This window comes from Phaseolus vulgaris, chromosome 11, assembly GCF_051622355.1.
Source record: "Phaseolus vulgaris cultivar YP4 chromosome 11, ASM5162235v1, whole genome shotgun sequence".
Lineage (NCBI taxonomy): Eukaryota > Viridiplantae > Streptophyta > Magnoliopsida > Fabales > Fabaceae > Phaseolus > Phaseolus vulgaris.
Window position 1 is genome coordinate 45,989,656 of NC_143508.1, and position 9,989 is coordinate 45,999,644.

Consider the following 9,989-nt stretch of genomic DNA (forward strand, 5'->3'; position numbering starts at 1 on the left):
CGACACTGACCATTCCATAATTTACGAAAATTTTCTCATAAATAAAATTTTGATGAAATATTTATCCAAGAACCACAACACAGTTTATGATCAAATGAAACAAATTTCAGGTCAAACGGATGAGTAGTATAATAGAAACAAATAAAACAGTTTGACATACAACGAAGTATGAGGTCACAAAAATGAACCTATCTTTCAGCGTTGTCATAGATGAATTCAAAATTTATTGCGAACAACATGTCAAAGTATTTGTGTTTCTTTTTTTCAGAATTTTCAAAGAAAAATGAACTCTAAATAAAATTGCCAAACCAGGTTAAAACAATTTTACAAATTTGGACAAGAAGAAAACCTAAGAATCCAATGAAATTAGGAACAAGAACAAGAAGACATAATGGTTCAAATCTTATACTACAGTTTTATGACACAAACGCATGGTACGCATTCTAAGAGGCATTTTATCAAACACATATGTCTAGGTTGAAAACTAGAATTATATGACAAAATGAAACAAAATTGAGACAAGACTATTGTCATTCAAGGATTAAAATCACAAAATAAAACCTAATAGCACACCTATCTTGAATTAAACAACAATTAAAACCAAAAAAATAAAACCCGAAAACTAAACAAAACCGATAACTATAGGTTCTTGCATGGGTTTTGATACAGACAACATCAAGAACATATAGGAACCAACAAACATTAAAAAAAAGTCAAACTAAACTGATTAAAGTGACAAAAAAGTAAAATAAAGGATAGAAAACATCAAGAATTAAAGAACCAACTAATTAAAAGTAACGAAAATTCAAGAACAACTCAAGAACATCTAGAACAATGAAGAACATGTGATGTAACTTGAATTTACTTGGTTAAAATACAAAAACAAATGGTGGAAAAGATGTTTAAACTATGGAATCAGTAGAATAAACACATGACAAAAACACAAGAACATAATTCGACAAACTCAAGAACTCAATAACACAACCAAACAAAATTGAGGTTAAGGTTTATCTGAACCTTGTGTCCTTGATCTGATCCACATGATGCATTATTGTTCTTGAGTTTGACCAGAGGAGAAGGGAAGCAGCGGAAGTCTTGAGAATTTGGAAGAATGCACCGAATGGATTTGAGGATAGGAGAAAGGAAATTCAATTTCAAAGTGCAAAGGCCAAGGAAGAGGTTAGGCCAAATTCCTTCAGTTTCTACTAGACTAGAGAGCATCTAGTAAAGAGAGACTTGGAGAAAAATGTGTTGAAAATTTAGACACACAATTCAATACATCATTCAAGTCTATGAATACAAGGAGGTGAGGCTCTTATTTATAGGCTAGATGAGTTCTTAACCATGCCTCTTGGATGCCTCATCTTAGTTAAGTTAAAGCTCTTCATTCATGGAATTAGAATATGTATTTAAACTTAGAAGCTAGCGTCCTTGTCGAAATGTTCTAATATCCAAAGTAGTGTTGTTGCGATAGATAATCTTGAGATCCTTCGCCTTGCAAAAACATATACAACAAACAACACCACAATATTCTTTCTCCAAGACCTAAACGATATCGTTTGGAAGAAGTTCTACTAGATTCCTTAAGAGGTAGTTGTAAAAGGTTTCTAAAGTCTTTAGAATAAATGTTCTGAATAGATACAACCAAAGCTAAATGAGAACTTAGCTACCTCTATATCAAAATGCTCCTTGAGCTTAAACAATGCCAAAATGCTTGACTTAGTATTGTCTTCTTTTGCTACTTAAATCCAAGTGTCCATGGTAGAACTCCTTAAGGTTATGACTAAGACATGTCTACTAGTAATTTCTTAACATCAAACTACACTAAAAGATACCCCAACCAAGCTTCTACCTCCCAAACAAACCTAATTAAACTTCTCCTTTTATTGCAATAGTGATGAGATATCCTTTCAAAACCTGTGTTACTGATGAATTTATTTTTGTAAGATGTTAATTCATATATACTACATACATCATATTATATTTCTATGTGTCATTCACTCCAATACCATTTTGGCTACTCTGATACTTTCTACTATAATAGTCATTTCTATCCTAATATATGGCATTCTACATAAATGTTGCATGCTCTAGCATTTAACAAACATATGATATCTTCTATGTTTACATATACTCTATTATCTAAATGAATGATTTCATTAACTTATATACATACATTTATATATATATATATATATATATATTCTTATTTGTGATATGTTAAATTCAAAACTGTAAATGTTTTCAATCACAAAAGAGGTTGATAGTCTTCAAATCTAGACAATCTAATATAGTTTAAAAGTATTATATAACTGAGTATTGAATTTATTGTCTTAAATTAACTTATGTCGTCTAACGCCTCAGATGTGTTGACCAAATATATAAATAACATGCTTTCAATGAAGGTCACTTAAAATAAAATATAAGATTGTCCAACCAATTGTTTGTTAAGTATTAAGTAAATTGTAAATAACAACATCTAAGAACTTTTATAAATTTAATCAAAGATATTTCATAAGAAACACAATTCGAAATAAGCTAAACATTACAATAGTCTTAACCATGCTAATACATCTATTTAAATACTATAATAAATACAACAATGACTACATATGCTTTAGATAGAAAAGTTTATACAAAATCAGTTCAAATACTTACAACAAATAAAATAGAAGGAAACAAATGATATATATGTCACATAAATTGTAATTAGTTTGTCTCTATACAACCCATGCTTATGAATATATATGTTGGACTTAAACCGTAAAGCCAAACCTCTATAGAAGTTGTTTACAATGTTTAGAAGGCTTTGATTTTGAAAAAGTATTGAGTGTTATAGTTTTCATTCCATGTGTTTTGAGAGTCTTACACACAAGGTAATCACAAGGATTTTAGTTTAGCACACAATCAATCTTAAAATTAACCCATAGAAATTATTTTTGAAAGGTTAAAACATATGAAAGAGATTTTAAGTTTTTTTTTAATTGATTAAAGTTTTATGTAATTGATTGAACCGTTTTTGATATATTTCATAATAGAATAATCGTTTATCCGATTTTTTAGTTGATTAAATCAGAGAGTTGAAAAAATGTGTTTTAGAAAATAATAAATTATCTTTTTTAGTAGTCCATTAACATTGGTTTAAGTTGTTTTCTGAAATAAATGAAAAGTCGAATTAATCCATTAACATGTGCATTAACCGATTAAAACAAAAAGGTTTAAACTATTTTTCAAATTTTATGAAGAATAATCGATTACCAACTTAAGATAATTCATTAAATGTGTGTAAATAAGTTTTTAATCAACATTTTCAGAATTTTATAAATAGAACCTTTGATTTACTCTTTTACATATTTGAAGTATTATTAAAAACAAGAAATAACACAAGGGGGGTTGAAATGTATTTTAAAAATTTTGCAGTTTTTTGATAATATCGTGTGTGCATTATATGCATGACATGTAGTAATAATTTCTCTTCTTTTCTTCACACAAGCACTTTGATAGTTGGTAGTATCTATCTTCCTGGGTAACATTCTTTTACACCAAGTAATGGATTAAAGTGCACACCGTACAGGGTAGCTAGGTGAGTCAGGGATGAAAAGTAGTTATGTCAAAAGAGTTGGTGGTCATAGCAACTTGAGCTCACACCTCAAGAGATATTTGAACATTGATGTTTAGCATTGATCTTCTTGGAATAGACATAAAAGACATTCTTTGCATCTTCATACTCAAGCTTTGGAATATTCTTCATGTGAGTCAACTTGAAGTCTTGGTATGTACTTATCATTTGAATGATCTTCAATTAACTTATTAGATGAAGTGGAACTTGATATAGTATTATATCTTCTATCAGACAAAGAATATGCATTTGTGATTTGATCAACCTTTTTCAGACGTAGCTTCTTTATGTCTTTAAACCTCTTAGCTTGTTATGTTTTAGCACACAATCAAAGCATTTAGGGTGTTGTACTTTTTCTCTAACACATACTTTTAAAATTATTATTACAACATTCACTTAAGATTTTTCTAGGCTATTTTCATTTGTTGAAAGAATGCTTTCATGATTTTTCAAAGAAAACTTACAAATGGTTGTGTTGTGTTACTAAATTCTCTTGTGTTGCTTCAATTAAGTTGTTTTTTGGTAACATCTTTATTTTTTAGTTGTTGAATTGTTTCCAGTTTATATCCTCTTAAGAGTTCAATATTTAATTTGTTTGGTTTCCTCTTGGTGTGATCCAAGGATAGAACATATCCTTTTATTGTATTCAAGAGTTTATCTTATTTTGTTTGTTATCTTGTGTATGTTTTTCTTGTGTTGAGTGCTTGTATAAAACATATACAGATAGTGGATTCAAGTTATTCAAGATTGAATAAAGGAGATCATGATGTAGGATTATTGGTGATCTGAACTAGTATAAGCTCTTGTGTAGTCTTTCTCTTTCTCTTTCCCCTTTTATGTTGTTGTTTCTAATATTTATCAATTTTGATTCCTAAGTCAATTGCATTTAGTTTTCTAGTTGCAATAGTTTTCAAAGAACTTGAAAAAAGGGTAAATCTTTTCAAAAAGTTTTCAAAACTAATTCACCCACTCTTGGTTTATCATAGCCTTACACTTTTTTCTAACATTTGGCCTCGTAGATGGTTTTTGAAGGATATTCAAAATACAAATCCTGAAAAATATTTTTTAAATGGCTCTACAAAACCAAACTTTTTTTACGGTGCTGCTATAAATAGACCTCCTCTTTTCTGTGGTGAAAATTAACCCTTTTGGAAAGTGAGAATGCAAATATTTTTGGAATATGTTGATAGTGGCATTTGGGATGCTATTATGAGCGGACCATATATTCCTATGCATTTTATTAACAATATATAGGTTAAGAAAGAATTTTGTTCTTGAAATGGAGAAAAGAACAAGAAAGTTTAGTATAATACTAGAGCAAGACACATAACTTCTTCACCACTATCCCGATGAAGGAAGCAAAGGAAGCAATCATGTATAATTGTTTGAGGATGACATGTTGATCTATACTTTTAAGGATGACATCCAATATTATTGGTCAACCATCATTTCATAAATTATGTTGAAGACAAAAAGGTCACGTGTATATGAAATTCCCTTTGTATGTTTTTTCAAGAGTTTTACAATATTATGCAGTAGATTTGGAAGGGGAAACTACTACTGCATTTCACCCTTCTAATAAAATTGAGGAAAGTGCACTTCAAAAATGGGGATGGTTAAAAAACGAGAACAAATGCATATGCTTGAAAAATAACATGAGCCATGCAAACTAATGATTAAACTATACAAGATATACAACTACCAACTACAAAGGATGAAAAGCATGATGATATACTGGAAAATATTCATCTACCTCTTCAAAGCATTAAGAAAAATTAAAGCGAATCAATGTTAGAAGTAGTGGAGAATCAAGTGAAGATTAGAATTTTCATGCATTTGATTTCATTTTGTATTATTTATTAAATTTTGTAGTGACCAAGAAAAAATTTAAACAACATTTTATGTTCAGTGAATTGATTTGTATTTGATGAAGTCCTTAGTTTTATTTTTGTATTAAAAAATTTAGTGATTATTTCATGCTTATAACTTATGTTTTAATCTGTTAAACTGCAAATTAATCGATTAGAAAAATGAAATAATTACTAAAATTACCCAATAACGACTTATAGACAGTGGTTGATCTCTACTAAAAGTCATTTTTATACGACTGATAAGTTTGTTTCTTGCAATAGAAGAATTACGAGGCTACTTGGTTGTAATAAAAGTTCTCTTCCTTTTACATATCTAGGTATCCCTGTTTTCTTGGATGTTGGCACTTGCTAATAAAATTTGCCTTAAGTTAGCTTTGTGGAAAGGTAAGTCTCTTAGTAAGATGGGTTATACACAACTGGTTAAATTTTTCGTTGTTGGTACCCTTTCTTATAATTTTCAAATCTATAAGTGACCAGCTAATATGCTAGAATAGGTTGATAGATGGATTATGAACTCCATTTAGATTGAAGATATTTATTAGTATTTTATCGCTATTAAACGGAGTTTGTTGTATTACAGTAAATGAAGAAATGTCATATGGTTTTCCAAACAACTTTTCATGAGGAGTGATGTTATTAAGTAATGGAGTAGGAATAGCATTTATTAAGAAAACAACATGATTTACAGCAAATTCCCAAAAAATAGGAGGAAGATTTGCTTGAAAAAGTAAAGTCCGGGTTACATTTAGTATGTGTTGATGTTTACGTTCTACAATGCCATTTTGTTGTGGTGTTTCAACACAAGACTTTTTATGTATAATTCCCTTTGAAGCATAAAAATTTGACATAACAAACTCAACACCATTGTCAGTACGAATCGTTTTGATATTAGTTTTGAAATGATTTTGAACGAAAACAGTGAAGTTAATGATGTGCTGACGCACTTCAGATTTGTTATGCAGCAGAATAACCCAAGTATAACGCGAGTAATCATCAACAATAGTCAAGAAATAACGAAAACCTTGCATAGAAATTATGGAACATGGTCCCCAAATATCAAAATGTACAAAATCAAAAATAACAGAGGTAACAGTATTACTTAAAGTGAAAGGAAGTTTTCTCTGTTTTGCACGACTACAAGTGTCACATACATGATGAGTATCAACAGTAATAAAAGAGTATTGTTTGCTTAAGACATGTAATCTTTCATGTGAAGGGTGTCCTAGTCTATAATGTCATAGTGTTTTGTCTATGATATTACAATTAATAAAAGGAGCAAAACAATGCGGTTTAGAACGACTAGAAGCAGGCAAGGTAGTGACAAGGCTTTAACTGTACCAATCCTCTCTTGGGTGAGATTGTCTTGTATAATGCAGTGGGTTGAAGTGAAAGTTAAAGTGCATTTAAGTTGGTGTGTGAGTTTAGAAACATATATTAAGTTTAATTGAAAATGAGGCACGTATAACACATCAGACAAATAAAACTTATCAGAAAAACGTACTAAACCAGAATATGTGGCATAAACAGTTTGGCCATTTGGAAGACTAATTAAGACAGGTTTAATTTTAGTATAAGTAGTAAAAACGTTCAAATTGTGACAAACATGATCAGTGGCACCAAAATCAATAATCCAAGATTCTTTTATAGAAGATAGTGAAGAGAGAAACTTACCTGTTGAAGAATGCTCAGTATTGGGGATTTCATCCGTAGAGATGGTGCCGACTTGATTAATTTGAGTGTGAGGGGCAGGATCCTCAAGGTTTTGCTGACGCAAAATGTTGGTAAGGAATTGGCACTGTTGTGATGTAAGTTGAATCCCCTTTACATCCTGTTCTTTAGGAAAAAAACTCAGAAAAAGTGTCAGTAGTAATCATATTATTGGTTTGGGATGTCCAATTGGTGAATTTGTAGCCAGGAGGGAACCCATGCTTTTTATAACAGGTGTCGACAGTGTGGCCAAGACGATTACAAAAAGTGCAGACTTTTTTAGTAAAAGAAAACTTTGAGGTTTTAACATTACCAGAAGGAAAACCCACTTTGCGAAAACAAACAGCCTCAGTATGACCATATTTACCACAAAAATTGCATGTAATAGTGTGACTACTATTAAGACTATGAAGACTAGGGTTTTCATTAAACATTGCCTAAAAGATTTTTAAAACCAATCAAGATTTTGAAAGAGAACAGAAAAAAAATAACCAAGAACAGCAAAGAGGGAAATAAAAATCAGAGAGAAGCGTAGCAGAACTCTTCATTCGAAGAGCTCTGATACCATATTACAGTAAATGAAGATGAATATTCTTTGTCTGATGTGATGCTTTAATGTAGCGTACGTAATCGCACGTAATCGTAATGAAGAAAGAGAGGTTTTGATGAACCCTAATTGTAGAGAAAAATAAATATAAAAGAAACTTTTATTCACTTATTAGAGAGTAAAATACATGGTGTATATATAAGAAAAAGATTAAGACCTAGCTGAAACATAAAAGGAAAGTGGGGCCAAACAAACAAAGCCCAATAATTTAAAATAGAAAATTAAATATATTAACATGTTGTGTTCTAGTAAATTGCCTTCAAGTTACAAATACACACGTTGAAAACAAAGTTTTTATTCTTATTGTTTTGGATAATACTTATTGTAATGTGGGCAACAAAGAGTAAATTAACTTTTGAAATGATAATTGGCGTTCTAATATTTGTATCTCTCTGTTAGTTAGGGTTCCCATGCAAGAGAGGCACAAACTTGGAATGGTAATTTTCGTCTCTTTGCTATTTCCATAATATTATGTGGTTTTATAATCTTGGTAATTTGATTCTCAATAAGTTACTTAATATTATTAATTGGTTTTTGGACGATTATGATATTTTTAATTAGAAATTGGAAAGATATTTCTTCCTAAATTCTCATAATTCCTATAAGTGGAGAGGGCTGATTTAGGTGAATTTCATTTCATTGGCTAAAACTCTTGTTCTTTGGAAGATTTTACAAAATATAATTCTTTCAGATAAGGATACTCAATCTATAGGCATTTCCATGTGCTTTATGTGTTTTTTTAGGTATGCAATAGGAAGAGAGCTTTTTACACATTTTTTTAATGCAATTTGGATCTTAAAATCTAGGCTTGGCTCCAACAATCTTTTCCAAGTATGAGTTTCTCCTCTATTAATGATATTTTTCAGTTTCTTAAGTCTCCAAGTATTCCTCTTGTGAAGGATATTCGTCTTGTTGTTATATTTTATATTCTTTGGATGTTGTGGAGAATGAGAAACCATACTAGATTTCAACAGATCATCAATTTGGATATATCCATCCACACTATTCATTGGCACATCAAATCATTAGGTAATTCTACAAAAACTGGTGAATAAAGATATTATTGACTTTTCTATTTTGAATATTTTTTATATTCAAACAAGGCCTCGGAAAAAATTTAGGCCTCTTCAAATTATTTGAAAGATGCTTGATGTGGGATGGGTTAAAGTTAATCCTGATGGGGCTACTAAAGGATGTCCAGACCATGTTGCCTATGGTGACATTTTAGAGGAAGTCGTGGCGAATACATTGGCAGCTTCTCCTCGTATCTTGATGTTAAAAAGTCTTTCTATGTTGAGCTTATGGGGCTATTTTGGATATCGAGTTCTCGTGGGCTAATGGTTATAGTCATGAGTGGTTAGAATGTGACTCTTCTTTAGTTTACCTAACCTTTCCTTTTGCTTTTATGTTATCTGGGAAAAATAATCAATTACGAGGGATGATAATCAATTATTCCAGAGAGTTATATTTTTTGTAATTAATTTTGTTGGGCTATAGGTTTTATGTAATCTATTTAATTGTTCTTGATATGTTTCATAACAGAATAAACAATTATCTAATTTGTTAACTGATTAAATCATAGAACTAAAAAAATGTGTTTAAGAAAACAATCAATTAACATTGGTTTAAGTTGTTTTCTGAAATAAATGAAAAGCTGAAATAATCAATTAACATGTGTATTAACCGATTAAAATAGAAAGTATTTTAACTTTTTCACAAACATAACGAGAAAAGCTAACTAAAGTATTTCGACACAATATATCTTAAGGATCACATTATCAAAATATGAACAACAATATCAAGAGAAGATTTTTCATAGAAATAACATATGCAAAGACATTATAAATACAAAGATAGTTGTACCAAAAGACACATAAAGCTTATCAATTTTACATATAATTATAATCTATTTAGAATAGTTCATATTGTATTTTTTATAGTGGGTGTATGATAAATTTTATATTATTTATTTTGTAAAGCTTAAATTGTAATCTTTCTTAACACCTATATATTTGCAAGCAAAAATAATAACAATGAATGCTTAAGTTTTTAAGTTTAGGGGAAGATTTAAAAGGGTAACCAAGAACAATTTATGTATCCTTGTAATCAAGTGATTGATTAAGGCTAACCAATATTAAATTTTATTTTTTATTTTTTTTTTATAAAAAGTTTTCATGTTAGGCAT